Source organism: Quercus lobata, chromosome 1 (genome assembly GCF_001633185.2).
Source record: "Quercus lobata isolate SW786 chromosome 1, ValleyOak3.0 Primary Assembly, whole genome shotgun sequence".
In the NCBI taxonomy this organism is placed as follows: Eukaryota; Viridiplantae; Streptophyta; class Magnoliopsida; order Fagales; family Fagaceae; genus Quercus; species Quercus lobata.
The window spans coordinates 26,569,483-26,590,212 of record NC_044904.1 but is presented as its reverse complement, the minus strand read 5'-3'; the positions used below and the strand labels follow the sequence as shown (position 1 = coordinate 26,590,212).

The window sequence follows — 20,730 nt, the reverse complement described above, 5'->3', positions numbered from 1 at the left end:
CAATTTCGATTGATCGAAAAACAGATTGGATCAATCGAAACAGACAGAGGCTCAACAAAATTTTGAGGAAAAAACACAGTTTTGAAAAAATTTTAGAAACATCTCAAAGCATTGAAATTGATGAACAAAATGCATGAGTATGTGGTGATATGTCTTTCAAAAACAAAGAGTTAAGCCCAATTTTCCCAAAGTTAAAATTTCTTACATTCTCCATAAATTCTTAATCATTAAATCTATTTTGCACAAAAACTCAAAGTATTTGCAAACTTAGTTGGTTAGACCAAAGACACACACAGTAACATGTACAATGTTTAGCAAAGAGTAACTCGTGAAGTGTGTGCAGCTAGCAAAAGCTTGAAATACATGTGAGGTGATATGTGTATAGCAATTAAACACCAAGTCTACAAAATTCATCACAAGGATTTGAAAGAGACTATCACCAAAAGAGTTACATTATATAACTCCCACATCTCCTAGATCATAAGCTTGCAATCATGTACGTTTCTTGATTTTTGCCTCATATTGTACACACAAATTTTAATTATTCAGAAACTTATTAAAATAGCCGAAATAATGTACACACCAATTTTATTTGATTGATTTAACATTAAGTCCAATAATGTACACACCAATTTTAGCATTTAAACCGAGAATACACCTTATGTTCTTTTTGTACATGTGCTACACTTTCTGGAGCACAAAATCTTACGATATGCATTAAGGTGTTCATGATTGGTTAGTGAATAGTGGTGAGATGGTTATTTATGCATTTCTCTAAAAGTTCAAGTCTGACAGTCAAAGACATGTGACTTCAAGATCAAGACAAAGTGATCAAAACCATAAGCATCTTTCCCACACAACATGCACTACAAAGCTTCAATTAGTAAAGTGCAATAAGTAAGCTCATCAAAGCTAAACAAGGTACAAAAGACATGTTATGTGAAAATAAATTGACCAACCTTGTTTTCAAAAACCAAGAAAATAGTGCAAAACATAATTTGGTTCCTTTTTCCTTTTTTTTTTAAAGAAAAAAAAAAAAACAAAAACAACCTAGAATAAAATGCATGAATGTTATGCAATGCAAATCCTAGAAACAGAGAAAACAAAAAAAACCAAAGAACAATGGTTACAAAGAATAGCAATGAAGCACAAGGACCAAGAAAGTCAAGACAGATTAGGGACACAGAATCACACCAATTACTTGACGAAGTGTCTCAAACTTACTTCTATTAAGAGGTTTGGTGAAGATGTCGGCATTTTGTCGTTTAGTAGGGATATACTCAAGACACACAATCTTTCTTTCAACAAGATCCCTAATGAAGTGATACCTAATCTCTATGTACTTAGTCTTAGAATGTTGAACTGGGTTCTTAGATATATCAATAACACTAGAGTTATCATAGTAAACAACCATGGTATCTTGGGATATCCCATAATCAGTTAAAACCTTTTTCATCCAAAGAAGCTGTGAGCAACAGCTTCCAGCAGCAATATATTCTACCTCTGCTGTAGACAAAGACACAGAATTTTGCTTTTTACTAATCCAAGCAACAAGATTCGCTCCTACATAAAAACACCCACCAATGGTGCTTTTTCTATCATCAGCATTACCAGCCCAATCAGAATCAGAAAAACCAGCAAGAGACAGCTTAGACTCTTTACTATAAAATAATCCATAATCACAAGTTCCACCAACATATTTAATGATTCTTTTGACAGCATTCAAGTGTGAAACTTTAGGATTAGATTGAAATTTAGAACAAATACCAACACTAAAGGCAATATCAGGCTGACTAGCAGTTAAATACAAAAGACATTCAATCATACTTCTGTATAATGTAACATCAACAGACTCACTTGATGGATCATTTGTTAATTTTGCATTGGCAGCCATTGGTGTTCTAGCATGTGCAGCATTGTCCAGTCTAAATCTCTTAACTAAATTCCTTGCATATTTTGCTTGCTTGATATAGATTCCTGAGTCCGTTTGCTTCACCTGTAATCCCAAGAAATAAGTTAGTTCACCAACCATACTCATTTCGAACATAGCCTTCATTTCATCTGCAAAAGAATGAGTAAAAGAGTCATTAGTAGCACCAAAAATAATATCATCAATATAAATTTGAGCTACAACAAAACTATTCTTATCATTTCTTATGAAAAGAGTAGTATCTGCAGATCCCTTTTTGAATCTATGCTTAGTGAGATATGCAGTCAATCTATCATACCAAACTTGTGGAGCTTGTTTCAAACCATACAGGGCTATCTTCAATTTATACACATCATTTGGTCTGTGAGGATCAACAAAACCTTTCGGTTGTTCAATATATACCTCTTCTTGTAACATTCCATTCAAGAAAGAACATTTGACATCCATTTGATATAGTTTGAAATTCAGATGACTAGCTATAGCCAACAGTATCCTAATGGATTCCAATCTAGCTACCGGTGAAAAGGTCTCATCGAAGTCAATCCCTTCCACTTGTGTGTAACCTTGAGCAACAAGTCCTGATTTATTCTGATAACAGTGCCCTGTTCATCTGACTTGTTCTTAAAGATCCATTTAGTTCCAATTACATTTACACCCTTTGGTCTAGGAACTAATTCCCACACATCATTCCGAACAAATTGATGAAGTTCTTCATGCATAGAGTTTACCCAATCAGCATTTTGAAGTGCTTCATCTATCTTTTTTGGTTAAAATTGGGATAGATAGCATGAGTGTGTAATTACACTTAAGGCTTTTGATCTTAATCTCATGTTATCATTCAAACTTCCCAATATGTTTATGGAGGGATGATTAAGCCTTATTCTAGAAGAAGGACCTTTGACTAGAGATGTGGAGGTACCTTTCTGTTCTGATGAAGGACTAAACTCATGTTGAGCCTGTTGAGTTTTATGAACCGGTGTGGATGGTTTTGGGCTTGATGGCACAGAAACTGCATCATTCAGCACCATCAATTCTTAATCACTATACTTCCCAACATAATCAACAAGAAGTGAGTCATCAACCTCCATAGGCTTATCTTGAACCGGAGTAGTATTTTCTGAATGTGCTTCTCGACATACTTCATCATTGATCACAACATTTGAAGATTCCATGATTGTTTTGGTTCTCAGATTATACACTCTATATGCTCTACTAGTAGAGGAGTACCCTAGAAAATATCCTTTGTCACTCTTTGCATCAAATTTTTCTAGGTTCTCTCTATCACGTAGAATGTAACAATCACTACCAAATATCCTGAAATACTTAACAATCGGCTTCTTTCCTCTCCAGAGTTCGTAAGGAGTCTTCTTGGAATCAGGTCTGAAATACACCCGGTTGAGTGTATGACAAACAGTGTTAACTGCTTCTCCCCAGAAGGATTTGGGCAACTTTTTATTGTGTAGCACGACATGTGCCATCTCCTGAACAACCCTATTTTTCCGTTCCACTATTCCATTCTGTTGAGGTGTCTTAGGTGAAGAGAACTCTCGATGTGTGCCTTGATCATTGCAGAAAGTAACCAGCTTTGTATTCTCAAATTCTTTTCCATGGTCACTTCTGATTCTGGCTATTACAGTATCTTTCTCAACCTGCAATTTCTTGCACAGATATATTATCTTCTCAGGAGCCTTAACTTTATCTTTCAAAAGCACAACTCAAGTATATCTAGTAAAGTCATCTACAATCACTAGAATATATTTCTTTCCATCTAAACTCTGAACTCTGGCAGGACCCATAAGATCATTGTGCAGTAACTCTAGAGGTCTTGAAGTTTGAACACTCGCTACAGACGGATGTTTAGATTTTATCTGTTTACCTATCTGACATGGTCCACATATGCACTTATCGATCTTCTCAAACTTAGGTAAACCAACAACTGCATCACATTTGGAAATCTTTTCTAACTTCTTTTGACTTGCATGCCCCAATCGTCGATGCCATAAATCAACTTGATTAATCTTTGCACTAAAGCACTTGTTGCTTATACTAGGTGTTAAACCATAACAGTTGTCAGCTGTCCTTACACCAACACACATACAGTCACCTCCTCCATCAAGTATCTCACATTCATACTTAGTGAAGAGAACATTTAGTCCATTGTCGCAAATTTGACTGATGGTGAGTAAATTTGCTTTTAGTCCATCAACATACCAAACATCTTCAAAGACCAGCAACCCTGGAATGTCCACAGTTCCAATGCCTCTGATCACAGATTTGCTTCCATCTCCAAAAGTGACTGTCCCAATCTTTCCTTCAAAGAGAGTCTTGAATAATCCTTTGTTTACTGTCATATGCCTGGAACAACCACTATCCAAATACCAAAGACAAGAATCACATGCCTTTAAGGCGGTTAAGGCAGTATAACACAAGTAATTATTATCACATGTGATAAGACCAAGAAGTTCAAGGAAAGATTTAACAAAAGTAACAAGAGACAAATACAACAAGTAAGCAAGTTGATGAATAAGCAAAAAGATTTAACAAGAATCCATAACAATAAGGGTCAAGGATCAGTTCAGTGATCAAAAGATCGACAACAAGAGAGAAACTCGCTCTGATACCACTTGATAGTTTTTAGACCCCTTAAAAACACAATTGGATTAACCTAGGTAATTAGCCAAGTTGTTACTTAGTCCAAATTAATAAATCTAAGTTATCACAATCAAAACAATCATATCATGCAAAACAACGGAAAGATAAATAACACAATGATATGATCACCCAGGAAACCAAACCGGTAAAAACTTGGGGAAGATTTAACCTAGCTATCCTCAAGGTAAACCTGAATCCACTATGAAAGAATCGAAGTTGTTCAACAGGACTTAGACCACTAACATCTTATTGCTACCCACCAATAGAAACTTACTGACACGACCACATGCAAGCTCTGAAACCACGGACTCCTTCTTTCTTGGATTCTCCAGCAAGTATAAGCACACCCGCTTGTGTTTCTTTAAGTTCTTATGGCAGCAACTGAATGATCATCAAGCTCTTGAAGAAATCTCATTCTTGATAATCCTAAGCTTGTGTAAAGGAAGGCTCCTCACAGATCTCACAAGAGATTTACATAAACAACAATATGAGCAACACTAAAACGTGGCTAGGGTTTGCCTTATATACCTAGGGCAAATTAGAAAACCCTAAACGTTTTAAAACAAAACTAGAGTTGAGTTGGAATTCTGCAGAAAACGCATCTAACCCGATTTTCGATTGATCGAGCCTAAGCTTCGATCGATCGAACTAGGCCAAGAAGCATAAATGATTTCTACATCAGCTTGTCCAACTTTACATAAATGAATCAACTTTGAGCAAGTCTAAACACGACTAAACATCTTGTTTTGATCATGGTTTGCCAACAATACACATTAGAGTTCTAAATACATAAAATCCTAAGTCTTTAGAACCTAACAGTGTCCATACACGGTGTACAATTACCATCACTCTTAACTTAAATTGGATTTCACATGTTGGCCCCATAAAATGTCTCGTGTAGACAAATTTGTGAAGTATTAATAATAAACTAATCTTTCCTGGCTGCATCACTTGTCTAGTGATAGGTTACTCTTGGTGCCTTATTTTGTGTTTAATATCTAACGGGCAATACATTGAAAAAAATGCAACTCAAGCCAGATCGAGAATCATAAGAAATCACCAATAATGATTTTTTTTTTTTTTGGGACTGAACCAATAATGATGTTATATGTTAAACAATCATTGTTAGAAAATAAATTCGCTACATTAATTATTGAAGGCAATAACTAAGAAGTACCAAATTACCAAAACATGAACAAATGACAAATTTCAAACTTTAAAAAGTTTTAACTTGTTTGCACACGTATCAAATATGGGAAATAGAGAAAGAGTAAGTTTAAAAATTATTCAAGAGAAAAGGAAAAAAATATCAATGAAAAAGGATAGGCAGTAAATTGATAAACCGAAAGAGGTTTGACAATTTCACATTATGTATGCTTTGTTCTCTTAAGTTAAATTGCATCAAGTCTTCATTTGTATTTGTGGCAAAGTTAGACCCGAAAGAACAAAATAGCTAGAGGAAAACAATTAAAATGAGCAAAATTTGCTGAATAGTATTTTTTAAAGAATGTTTTAGGATAATAGCATGTGACTGAAGTTATTTAGTTATTTAGACTCTTTTTGGAACATGAGTTTGACAAACTAGAGTTCTAACCCAAAATCATGTTTAGCAAACTCGAGTTCCAATTTGTTATACAATATCAGGCTGCCACGCCACCTAAACTAATTGAAACTCGAGTTTGATAAACTCGATTTTGGGTTCGAACTCGAGTTCCAGAAAGAGTTTACATAACTAAATAACTTCGCTCTCTCGCTATTTACCTAAAATTTCCTTAAAAAGTATTATTCAGCAAGTTTTGCCAATAACGCATCTACTTGAATGAGATTTTCTTTATTTTCTAATATATAATCTACACACTTGTTTACAATATATGTTTCAAACATTGCTCCTTACACAATTAAAATGAAAAGGTACAAAGCATCAGCACATCTGATTTTGATTTATATCTTCATCATTAATAAACGTTTTAAAAGGTAAAACATATTTACATGATTGCATGGTAGTGGCAGTGGACAACAAGAGTTCCCAATATGACATGCGTCTTAAATGGGGAATTTTAGGGTTCTAACTAACGGCTTTAGCAGTAATAGCAATTGCAAATTGAAGGAAACGAGGTTTTATTTTAAAGCTATATATGTTCAATTTTTTGTTCATTTTATAGATTCTGGGCTAACTAAAAGTTTTTTTTTTGGACCAGACAACAAACTCCTTGATCAAAATTATATCATTCATTCTTAATGCATCCGGTCTGTGAGTAAATTATTTTACATAATTTTTATTTGTTTTATTGTTCTTGTTCATAATATCTATTTGTGTTCTTTATGATTAGATATGTTTGTGCTCATATTTACATAATCACAAAAATAAGTTTATTTTCTATGATATATCCAACATAGATAGAGAAAGATTTGAGAATGAAAACTATGAAACAAACAATGGTGATTTTTTTCCCTTCACTAAAAGTTAAGAGCATCTCCAACAAAATCTTCAAATTTCTGTACCATTTGGAGAGTGAACAGTTACATTTACCTTTTACTTATTTACCTTTTCAAATACACTTTTCAATAGGGGTGAGGTTTAGATCCAGTGCATGTAGTGTATTGAACTTGTTAAAATGATATGTGTTCAAAAATGGACACTTGTTATAATTTTGATTGATCTAGTGCAATTGGACACTGGACCCAAACTTCACCCTTTCAACAGACTCTATCATTTCTCTATCCCATTTAAATATTATTATTTTTTTCATTTTTTCTTTATTCTTATTTTAATCTTTCTTTATTCCTCCTCTATTCATTTCCAACAACTATATTTTTCAAATTCTTAACTATATTTTGACTTATCAATTACACTTTAAATTCTAGTATTTGAAGAAAAACCCATTTAATCTTAATTTGAGGGATTTTTATTCTTATTATTCATTAACTTATAATTAATTTCCTTAAAAAAAAAACACATACTATACTTATCAATTATCATTAAAAAAGTCAACCACACGTTTTAGACCATTCCTTTTTTCCTTTTTTTTGTTTTGTTTCTTGTTTCTTTGTTTTTGTTTTTGTTTGTTTGTTTGTTTCTCCTTTTCAGCTGCTGCTGCTGCAGCTCGGAGACGCCAAACCATTCCTTTTTTTCCTTATTATTAACTTATAGTTAATTTTCTTTAAACAATACCATACTTATCAAAAACAAAAGTCATAACACGTTTAGGCAAATCCTTTTTTTCTCCAACCCCCTCTCTTTTTCCTTTTGGTTTCTTTATCTTCAAACACACATAGACACATATACAGAGAAAGGAAAAATTGCCCCTGCTCCACCGCACTGCCACCACTACATCTTCACCGTCGCTCCTCCTCCTCGCTGCTGAGTGCATGCAGCTAGGGGTTACATTGGCTTTTTTTTTTTTTTTGATAAGTGACTCTTTCTCCGTGATTTCAAGGCAGATAAAGCTCAACAAGCCCACCAAATTTTTTTTTTTCCAGTTCTTGATCTGTTGTTGTTGTTCCGATTTTAGATTTGTTGTTTAAATTAAATTGGTTTTATGAGAACAAGAATTGTTCTGTGAGTAGAAACAAAGAGAGAGTGTGAGACCCAAAAACAAATCAAAGAAGAAAGAGAAAGAAGTGATAAAATATTAGGTGTTGGAATTTTTTAATGAAAAAAAATCGGTTGCTAATCTACAGTAGCCTATCAGACTTCATAAGTTACAAGAAATTTTTTTTTGAGTTTTAGAAAGACCGTTAGAGCCCTTTTTTATGGTTTTACTATTTATTGTAGAGAGCATTTTGGTTTTACCTACGTTATTTGAAGATGCTCTACAAGTTCTATCCATAATTTTAAAAATCGGACTGGATCGGCCGGTTCGATCGGTTCAACCGAGAACCGGCCTTCAATCTGGTCTGATTATGGCATAAAACCGAAAATAGCCTAAAGATCGGTAAATAGTGAAAACCGGCCCGTTCAACCATAAAACCGGAAACCGGTATGGTTGAACCAGTTTTGCAAAATACAGAGAAAATGACTTTGTTTCTTTTGATTTCTTCCCTATTCGGCCTCTCTCATTAGTGTAGCAGTTACTTTGTTGCTGTAAATGATGAGAATGAACGATTTTTCTTCCTCATTTTGAGAATCTTAGATCTATTATAAATAAGAGTTGGTGAATGAAACTTTCAAATTTGTGGGAAAAATAAAATTTGGGGAGGAGGTAAGAGTCTAAGAGAGGCAACATGAGAAGGGTGGAGGAAGGTATTTTGGTTTGAAGTTTGAACTATTGCTAATTGATATGTTGCAGAGAGATGGAGTGATGGACGGGCTTGGCAGAAAAGGTGAGAGGGAGAGATAGATTAGAGAGAGAGACGAAGGAGAGGTTATGGCTTTATGGGAAATTGTCAATTTGGATTCAGATGGATTTCTATTAGAAAAGTGGAAAGGTTGAGAGTCTTGGGACTTGGGGGAAGTAAATGCATGTCATAGAAGTCAAAAAGTGGGTGGGTGTTAATTGTTAGTAATGGCTGGGGTGGGTTATTTATTTATTTATTCATTATCTCTTTTCCATTTTCGATGAAGCTTAGAAAGTCTTGTGGCTGTATCTGTATTAGCCTATATGTGCCACTTTTAAAGTTTTAACCATATTTGTGAACAACTATAGTAAGTTACCTTTAATATTTAAATGATATTTATTATATAAGTTGTGAAAAATTATTAACATTATAAAAATAGAATATATTCATCATCACTTATTTATATAATTTAAAAAATTATTAATTAAATTATTTAAGACGTTACGGGTGGACATAGACAAAAAGTCTTTACGTGCTCTTAAAAAGTCATAAGTGTCAGGCTCACATAGACGAGAAGTCTATAAAAGGGATGGAAGGGAATACTTTAGTTAAAATTCAGACCATTTTTCTACAATAATATAATAAAAATCCATTGCTGCACTAGTACACTCCACTTGCACTTTGTTAGTCAAAGACTCGAGGTTTCGCTTTTTGACCAGGACAAAGGCTGAGCTCATGGCATGCGACACTGCATGACTTTCAACTTTCAAAGTTATCAAATCAAAGCGCAGGTGTGAAATTTCACAAGCAGCCACTCTACAACTACAAGTGTTGTATTTTGACGACCTTTGTAGATTATAAAAGTGTTTGGTTGCGGCCTTATTTGCACCCCTGACTCGACCCACCTGGCTACTCAGGTACACTCAGCCTACTCATTTCTCAACTTTCCCAACTCACTTACCTCGACTTCTCTGATAACTCTTTCTTTGGCCCTATACCTTCTTCCATTTCGTCTCTTTCAAACCTCCAAACCCTCTCTCTCCGATCCAACTCGTTCTCTGGCTCAGTCCCTGTATCCACTACCAACCTTAAATCTCTTGACTCGTTGGACCTTTCTCATAATTCTTTAACTGGGTTTCTTCCAAACTCAATCAACTCGCTTCAGAATCTGAGACGACTCGATTTGAGTTACAACAAACTCATTGGGTCACTCCCACCAAACTTGCTTGAACTCGCTTTAAAGCACAATTCTTTATTTGGATATCTCTCAAACTCGTCTTTTGACGGGTTGACTATCAGTTGGAAGGGGTGGAACTCAGCAAATTCTCATTCACGTGGACACTACAAGCTTGGTTTTTTCTGTTGCTGTCACTTCAACAAGTTGACTTAGCCAATAACAGCTTGACACGTGTCGAGGTTTGGAAGCCCACCGGTGGCAACGGCAACCTCGTAGCCATTGATTTGGGATTCAACGGCATTTATCGGTAATTGCCTGTGAATTTCGTTAGCTATCCTCTGTTAGCGTCTCTGAATAATGAGTTCTGTCAAAGCTAAATCAGCCACGCAGTGCCACGTGGTGGCCATGCCTAATCCCGGTCGTGGCCACATCAACCCCATGATGAACCTCTGCAAAACACTTGCTTCGAAAAACAGCAATATCCTCGTCACCTTCGTCGTTACCGAAGAATGGCTTGGTTTCATCGGCTCCGATCCTAAGCCCGACAACATTCGCTTCGGCACCATTCCTAATGTTATCCCATCAGAGTTAGTCCGCGCCGCTGACATTTACGCCTTCGCCGAAGCTGTCAGGACAAAGTTGGAAGCTCCATTTGTGCGGCTCCTTGATCGGCTTGAGCCTCCGGTTACAGTTATCATGGCTGATACTTTTCTTTCCTGGGCAGTTGGAGTTGGGAACCGAAGGAAAATTCCAGTGGCATCGTTTTGGCCCATGGCGTCGTCCATGTTCACCATCATCCAACATGTGGATCTTTTAGTAAAAAATGGTCATTTCCCAGCTGACTCAGGTGAGTATGTATTAAATTATTAATACAAATTCTTTTTGCTTATATCTCCTTCTACTTCTTTGTTTTCTTAGTAAATAATAAATAAAATATTTCAATTTTTTTGTTTGTTTAATATGTGAGTAGAAAAGAAAAAAAAAAGGCACTATTGGAAAACAAAAATCCCAATAATAAAATAACCCACCTTACCATTTTATGGTATAGAACACAGTCCAAGCAAAGATTTAGTTTTTAATAGTCATTCATTATGATTTATTTATATATCAAACTATAAATTCTATAACTTGAAGAAATATGATGGGCTAAGAATTTAATAGTGGGTTTAAATATGAAATAAAATTTAAATTTAATTATATATATATATATATATATATATTAAAATAATGATGTTTAAAATGGTAAGTTTTCAAAAATTTATGTAATACAATATTATATGTTCAACCAAAAGTCAAATTGCTTTGGTTTTATATATATTAAAAATTATTGATTATAAGTAGTTAGTAATCTTAGCAATGCATACAAAAGTAACAAAAATATTATCTTCTCTATGTTTTTTTATAATAAAAAAAATTAAATATGGAGTTATGGACTAAGATAATTATTAAAAGACATTCATAATATATGATTGTGTTTGTTAATGGAATTGAATCTATTATATTATTTAAAGAAAATATAATATGACAATTCTAATGTAGGCGATAAATATAAAAGCTTTTATAGTGAATTCTTATAGAATTTAAACTCCATGAAAAATACATATTAGAATAATGATGTGAAAAAAAAAAGTGCTTTAAAAGTTTACGTGACAATAATAAAAAAAGTTAACATAAAGTCATTTTTATTTTATTTTATATTGCATATAGATTTAGATTATAGATATATAAAATAATTTATCATTTGAATCCAAAATTATAGCATGGCTTCCTAATAAGTAATAAAATTTAACTTAAAGGGACCCATAAAATATAATAGATAGATGATCCATACTTGTGGCTCCCTCCCAAAAAAAACCCAAAAAAAAGAGCCTTTTACCTTTAACCGATCCTTAAAAGTTAGCTCATAACCACCGCCCTTAAAGTTTGTTCATCCTTTGAGGACAACCATCAATGTACACCAATAATCACTGATCTTGATGTCCTCAAGTGGTTCTACAAAGGAGAGCAACCACCGCAAAGATTAATGTGTTTGAGTTTATTATATTTTATTTTTAATGTGGCAATACTATTTTAATTAATTTTCTTTTAGAAGAATACTGGACATATAATAATGTAATAAATATGACTTCTATTTAATTTGTATATTATGAGAAATCTAACTATAATATTTGACTTTTTCAAAAGAAAAAAAATGCAAATAATTAAGAAACCAATATTGATAATGTAGTATAGTTAATAAGTATGCATATTGTACTGTGTATAACAATTAAAATTACTCATGTCTTACGTATTGTGTGCAAACATATAAAATTAGACATGTTATTATGAGGCTAGACGTACATTAGTACATCACATGTTAGTTACAGACAAGTCGGCAAGTTATACGGATTGTTAAAAGATATTCATAATATATAATTGTGTTTGTTAATGGAATTGAATCTATTATTTTATTTAAAGAAAATATAATATGAAAAAATTCTAATGTAGACGATAAATATAAGAGCTTTTATAGTGAATTCTTATAGAATTTAAACTTAACAAAAAAATACATATTAGAATAATGAAGTGAAAAAAAAGTGTTTTAAAAGTTCATGTGGCAAGAATAGAAAAAATTAATAGAAAGTCATTTTTATTTTATTTTATATTGCATAGAGATATAGATTATAGATATATAAAATAATTTAAAGTTTGAATCCAAAGTTATAGTGTGGCTTCCTAATAAGTAATAAAATTTAACTTAAAGGGACCCATAATATATAATAGATAGATGATCCATACTTGTGGCTCCCTCCCAAAAAACATTAAAAAAAAAAGTCTTTTCCTTTAACAAATCCTTAAAAGTTAGCTCATAACCTACACCCTTAAGTTAGTTCATCCTTTGGGGACAACCACCAGTGTCCACCAACAATCACTGATCTTGATGTCCTTAAGTGGTTCTACCAAGGAGAGCAACCACTGCAATCCGCAAAGATTAATGTGTCGCGCCCCAAACCCCAAAGGGTCCAAAGCATGAGAAAGACATCTCAAAGTACCTGTAGATTTTTCCTTTTTGACAATCCAATCTGCAAAAGTAATATCAAGTACCAACATCAAGAATTATCTTAATAATTCCTGTTTGAGTTTATTTTATTTTATTTTTAATGTGGCAATACAATTTTAATTAATTTTCCTTTTAGAAGAATATTGGACATATAATAATGTAATAAATAACCACTGCACACCCTTGGTGCGATGGTTACTTCACAAATATAAGTGCTTGTGGAGTGTGGGGAGGTAAGGGCCGGAGTTCAAGTTTCTAGGAGGAAGCTTCATACCACATATATACTTAGAGATTAGTTTAGAGTAAAATTCTATCTTGTATTAAAAAAAAAAAAGAGTAATAAATGTGACTTCTATTTAATTTATATATTATGAGAAATCTAACTATAATATTTGATTTTTTCAAAAGAAAAAAAATGCAAATAATTAAGAAGCCAATATTAATAACGTAGTATAGTTTTTTTTTGACAAAATAACGTAGTATAGTTAGTAAGTACACGTATTGTACCTGTACAATACGCGTACATGCGTAACAATTAAAATTACTCGTGTCTTACGTATTGTGTGCAACTGCAAACATACAAAATCAAACACGTTACTATGAGGCTAAACGTACATCAGTACATCACGCATTAGTTATGGAAAAGTCGGTGAGTTATACGGATTGTTATAAAAGAGATTAAAAAGCAACTTTTATTGAAACTTGACAGTGGTTAACGTAAGAGCATTCACATCAGCTCTTGGATAATTGTATATAAATGTGTAAAATACACATTTTGACCATTTTTACACATTTTGAAGCAAAAAACACACTACATCAGTCCATCTAAAATCATGTATAATCATCTAAAATTTTCAACGAGCTACAGTACCCGTGTAAATTTACACGGGCACTGTAGCATGTGTATTTAGTTTTTTATTAATTTCCGTTCGCACCAATTTTTCTCTCTCTTCTCCGTGCACAACGACCTCAACTCCTCATCTTCTTTTGCTTAGATGCACACAAACACATTCTCACAGAAAAATCAACACAGAAATATACTTGCTAAAAAAAAAAATCTTTTCCTCAGATGCACACAAACACATCCTCACAGAAAAATCAACACAGAAATATACTTGCTAAAAAAAAAAATCTTTTCCTCATATGCACACAAACACATCCTCACAGAAAAACCAACACAGAGATATACTTGCTAAAAAAAAAAAAAAAAAAACCCAAACGGAAAAACAAACAAACCCAAACGGAAAAACAAAAAAGAGACATCGGTGCTTAAAAACCAACACAGAGATATACTTGCTAAAAAAAAAAAAAAAAAAAACCCAAACGGAAAAACAAAAAAGAGACAGATTGGTGCTTATTGGAATGATCGGAGCTCGTGGGTCTCGCTTGGTCGGAGCTCGTGGGTATGGGTCTTGATCGGAGCTCGGAGCTATGGATCGGTGCAGCTGTGGATCGGTGCTGCTGTGGATCGATGCTTGTGATCGGAGCTGTGGATCGGTGATCGGAGCTGCGGATCGGTGATCGGAGCTGTGATGATGTGGATTGGTTTGTGACCGAGAGGGAGAGAGGAGAGACAGAGAGATAGACCGAGAGGGAGAGACCGGGTATGGAGAGATAGAAGAGAGAGAGAGAGAAATCAGAAAATATGATAGAGAGAGAGAGCGCGTATAAAAAAGGGTGAGGTGAGAGAAATAATAAAATAATTAAGAAAATTGATTATTTAAATAAGAGGGGTGTTAGAATAGATGAACTGATGTGGGTGTTTTGTAAAAGTGATAGTGTAAAATAGAAAAAGTAGGTTTTTGGTGTAAAATAGACGGAATCTTTTAGACGAGCTGATATGAATGCTTTTAAGACAAGAGATATAAAATATTTTTAAAAATCTCAATAAAAACGTGCACATGTCAAACACTAAACCCAAGAGAATGAGCAGGTCATGTTTAATATATTTCAAGTATATAACCCAAAAATTAAAATCAAAGCTGACAACAAAACACAAATCCCAAATCTATGCCTCATGCTTCCAATGCCCAAATAATCATGCTTAGTTTCTTTAATAAAAAAGAAAAGAAAAGAAAAGAAACTAATACTACTGCAACTTAAATTAGTAATGTTGCATCTACAATATTTTCACAACAATTTTAAAATAAAGTCTAGGTAGTAAGTTGGTATTGATTATAATCTCAATTCATTACTAATATCACTTTTTTATTCACCATCACTAGTAACAATTTGCCACTGAGAATTTGTTGTGAAATTGTTGTGACCGTAGTATTACTTCTAATATGGGTGTACAAAAAATCCGCCATCCCACCAAAACTGACCCGACCCAACCCAACTCAACCCATGGGGTTGTATCGGTTTTTAAGGGTTGGTGGGTTGGGTTAGGTTATGATTTTTTTTTACAGTGGGTCAGGTTGGGTTTGGGTCATGAGATTTACAAATCCACCTAACCCAACCTGACCCACCTATATTTAATATATTTTAAAATTTTAAAATTATCATATAATTTTGTTATTTACTTTTTTGCCCCCCTTCCTAAATAAAACCCAAACCCTAAATTCTTCTCATATAGTTTGTATTTGTTTGGTGTTATGCTCATGATTATTTGGTTATAAATTTGCTCTTATTTGTGGTGGTTTTGTTCTAATGCTCAATTTAATAGTAATAATAGTAATTAATGAAAAAAATTGTCCAACCCAACCCGATCCATATGGATTGGTTTAGACCCCTGTGATGGGTTGGGTTTTTATAACCCACCGTGGTGGGTTGGGTTGAAAAAACTCCTCAACTTGACCCATGCACACCCCTAACTCCTAATACAAAAACTTAATAATCGATGAGCCAATGAATGTGATTGGTGTGCATAATAATGAGTATTTGAATTACTTTTTATAATTAGTGATGCATCAATTTATATGACATATATAGTTAAAGTTGTAATATCTCTAACATCATTCTTAGAAAAATTTAAATTTTGTATGATTGATTTTGCTTTGGCTCAAGATGTATTGCTTTTATCTTATTCTTAATGAAAGTTGCTATCCTCTTATCAATTTTTTTTTTTTGAACTTTAAATTTTGTTGGGATCTTCAAAGGATTAATTCACACTTAGTAGGAGTTAAAAACGTTATGATACAATGATTATTTGCTTTTATCTATAAAAAATATATATGGTAAATCTTTTACATATTTTTGTTAAAATTTTTAATAAAAAATAAACATAACATACCCGTACGATAAATGTACTATTTTTGATTTGTTTCCATATTTTTATGCCGAATTTTTGAAATGTACTTTTTTTTAAAGATGCCAAAATATACTCATCTGTATATTTACCGTATTATACTTATAGCATATTTTACTAGCCATAAATCGCCAACCTCTAAAATTGATATTTGATCAAATTTTAAAAATCTTGATACAAAATCTACCCAAATTGAAATTAATGAAATTGATTTTAGTTCGTTGAAGCGTGATCTTGAATTGTATCTACAAATATAAGATTGTCATGTTTATTTACATAAGAAAATTTATTAAGAAACAATTGTTATTTATTTCTATTTATGTTTTGTTAACGTTGAATAGATCTCGATTTTATTTTTCATGCATTAATTTAATTTTGATTATTATTATATTTCTCAATCTTTGATGTTGATTTTTTTTTTTAAAATTTTTTTTATGGCTTTCAAAGATGAAATCCTAATTATGTTATGATTCCTTGGTCACGTTCTTGGTTTCTCACAGAAATCATTTTTTTCCCCCCTAGGCGTGGGGGGTGCTTTTTCTTTCTTTGCTTTGTAAGATTACCAAAGAGATTGATTTGATAGTGCACAATGAAGCTATAGTTGCTGAACAAAAGCAATGGAATTATGAAAGTGGAGAGGACACCGTGACAAATTAGAGGATGGATTACTTTTTGGATAAAATTTGGCTACAACCAACAATAAGAAAATGTCATGTGTTTACTTACTAAATCACACTTAAGTGATTGTATTCAATCATTTTCAGGTGCATTGCATATGACAAGGACACATAATCTTCCTATTGTTGGTAGTAGCCTTATGTTATAACCAAGTTTGCAACCAAATTTTGTTCTTACTTTTTTGTTTTAGTTTATTAATTTTTTGCCTATGAGAGTTAACCCTTACAACTACTTTAGAAAAAAGATCCAATTCAACATTTAGTCAACTTTGTTTTCATAGTAACTTGAACAAAACTTCAAAACAGTTAGAAAAATAAGTGAACTAATGACCAATTAACATAGTGTCTTCATTGTCATACTTTTACCAGGATTATGTTTACCTAATTGTGGATTTCTATTGATACCATTGGTTTTTTTTATTTATTTTTTATGTCAGCAAAATCCGAGAAGCATGTAGATTACATCCCTGGAATTTCCTCCATACAACTAGGGGATATTCCTTTTGATTGGAGAAACCAACAAATGATGCAAATGATTCTCGAAGTTTTTTCATGGGTAAACAAAGCACAATATCTCTTATTAACTTCCATTTATGAGCTCGAATCCAAAGTATTCGATGTTCTAAAAGCAAAATTCTCATTCCCGGTATATGCTATGGGTCAAATCGTACCTAATTTTGATTTTGGTGAAAACACAAACCACAATGACAACAACTATCTACATTGGCTAGATTGCCAACCTCGAAGTTCCGTTCTATATATTTCAATGGGAAGTTTTCATTCAGTTTCTACTGCCCAAATGGATGAAATTGCATTTGGTTTGCGTGATAGTGGTGTTAGATTCTTTTGGGTGGCACGTGACGAGACTAACAGATTGAAAGAGCTTTGTAGTCATATAGGATTAGTAGTACCTTGGTGCAATCAATTGAGAGTCTTATCTCATTCTTCTGTTGGGGGCTTTTTGTCACATTGTGGGTGGAGTTCCACTCGAGAAGGAATGTTATGTGGTCTTCCTTTTCTTACATTTCCCATAGTCTTTGATCAAATCTTGAATAGTAAACTAATTGTGGAAGATTGGAAAATTGGGTCGAGAGTGAAGCAAGATATGGGAATGGACAATTTGGTAACAAGAGTGGAAATATCAAGGCTAGTGCAGAAATTTATGAATTTGGAAAATGATGAAGTGAAAGAAATTAGGACAAGAGCAAGCGAATTTCAACAGATTTTTGTCAACGTGCAATTGCAAAAGGAGGATCATCTGAAACCAGCATCAATGCCTTCATCCAGGACCTTTCACATTGCATGGTTATTGAGTAGAACTTAACTTTTTTGTTCTGCATGATCATAAAATGTCATGCCTTCTTCACAATTATTTACGGAGTTTTCAAGACTTTAAGCTTGATAATAGTAAAAAAATTAAAATAATAATGAGCCAAATAGGTTGGACTTACAACTATTTCGTTATTATATAATGTACTTCAACAAGGTAGTTAAGGTTCGAAAATGATTCTCACTTAGTAAAGTACCAGCAGCCTATTGAAGGTCTTTGTAATAATAATCTTTGTTTTTTAATTGCAAACTTACTCTTCTTTCTTTTTTCAAGTGTGTTAATGTGTTGTCCATTTGAAGAATCTCTAGCAAATGACTACATCTAGTATCTTCATGATGTCATCAGTAGAGTGAATTATTGTGTTATTGGACTGAGTAAGGGTTATTGTTTATTAAATTTTAGTGGCATGTCACATGAATGTTGTATGATGTAGATTAGTTTCCTTCTTTTCTTGAAAAATTTCCAACACTATTTGTGTCTTTTGAAACTAAGTGCTTGTTTGGATTGAGGGGAAGGGAGAGAGAGTAGAGTAGAGTAGAGTAGAGTAGACCAAAAATTGATTTCTACTCTTAATTTTTAGCCAACTTTACCCTACTTCCCATCCCTCTCCCTCAATCCAAACAAGCCCTAAATGTTTATGCATTGCTTTTCAACACAAATCGGGCTTCTCAAAAAAGCATCTTCATGAACAATAATTGATGATAACAATGTTCTTTAATTATGGTAAATTAATAAGAAGATTTTATTATGATAAATTAGTTTTTTACAACGTTTTTTCGGATGAAAATATTGATAGATTTTAGATCACCACCACATTTTCTTAGCTACCAAATTAATTTAAAAAAGAAAAAAAAATTGCCATTCATCATTGATTCGATGAGACCACCATCTTTGGTATTGTCATGAGAGTAAGAGAGAGTGATTAGCCACTGTAGATCTAATGAGATAGCAAAGGAGAGAGGGTACAAGAGAGGAGAGAGTACCAAAAAGTTAATAAAAAAAAAGGAATATCAATTTTTTACCAGAGCTATAATTATATTGTATATTTATAAGAGGACTGTAACTTTTGCAAATTTTTGTATAGTGAAGATATTTAAAATTTTTACAAGAGCTAAAGATTCTCGTGTATATTTAGAAGAGAACTTCAAATTTTGCAAATTTTTGTATAGTTATGCTAAGGGGGTGTTTTTGTGTAATTAGTGTTAGGACATATGTGATTCACTTGTTAGGAACATATGTCACTATTTTATGTAATTGGCTAATCTTTTGACAAAATGCACTTTACTTGTAATTGGGTAGATCTAGGATATGTTTAATATTTCAAGAAATTATTTTTCAATATCAAGTGTTAAAGCCATGCAAGTCTGTCCAAGAAACAAGCTGAAGAAGTATTGTTCATTAAAACTTGACAGCTAGCTATCTATCAAGACTTGTAGAACTGTTGAAGCCCGTGGCTCGACAGATAGGGTATCTATCGAGGTTTATGAAAAACAAAATTTCAGTTCTGTTTTGACTCCAATTCGTGATTATGTGTTTAGACTTTCTTTTCTCACAACCCTAGACATATGAAATGATTATTTTAAGGACTGTCAAAGAGTTCACAAGTTGCACAAGTGTTGAGTAAAGTTTGTTCAAGCAAATTGTGACTGGAGACAGAATTTTCCCTAGTTCATCATTCTTGTAAAGAAGTTGCTGTGTTTGTGCACTGTGGGGTTTTGTGACCAAGCATCTTTTTGATCTTCATCGTAGATGAACTGAAGAACTTTGTAACCAACAATCTTCTCTAGTTGGTGATTGAAGTCGCGTACTTGGATTTGCGTAATTGGTTAGTCACGTATTGGGAGCTGTGCATCAAAAGGAGAAATTGTTATTATAGAACAAGTCCAATTGGGTATTAGGATAAGGGTTCAACTGTAGGTTGGTATAAGGTACTGGGATTCCTTTACTTGTAACCGATTGTTGTGATAATGGTGGAATTTCGAGAGTGATGACCTTAAAATCACCCGGTGAGGTTTTTGTCGTGTTGGTTTTCTCCATTCATAAACAAATCACCGTGTCAATTTATTTTCCGCTACATATTTAGTTTATTAGTGATTTGTTTGTGCTATCACGTGTTTGCATGTTAATTAACTTAATTAATTCACTTGACTAAATTAATTGGGTTTTTGATTAAATGAGTTTAAAACCTCATGCATTGCATCACACATGCATTATAACTATATTTTAATCCATTTAGATGTGTGTTATATATGTAAAACTGATTGTGTGCTGGTAGGTTTGGATTGGGCTAAGCCCAAGATTCTTTTTGCTTTGCACATCACATGCTCATGCATTTTCATGCATACGTACCTTACATTCAGTATATTTCTATATATTTGAATTGTTTGGAGCTTTTCTGA

At 33.1% G+C, this 20,730-nt stretch overlaps 2 pseudogenes; both read left to right on the top strand.

Moving 5' to 3' along the window:
- The first annotated feature begins 9,755 nt into the window (after window positions 1-9,755).
- LOC115951689 lies at window positions 9,756-10,393 on the top strand (annotated as a pseudogene).
- On the top strand, window positions 10,346-18,575 carry LOC115991451 (annotated as a pseudogene).
- The last annotated feature ends 2,155 nt before the right edge of the window (window positions 18,576-20,730 follow it).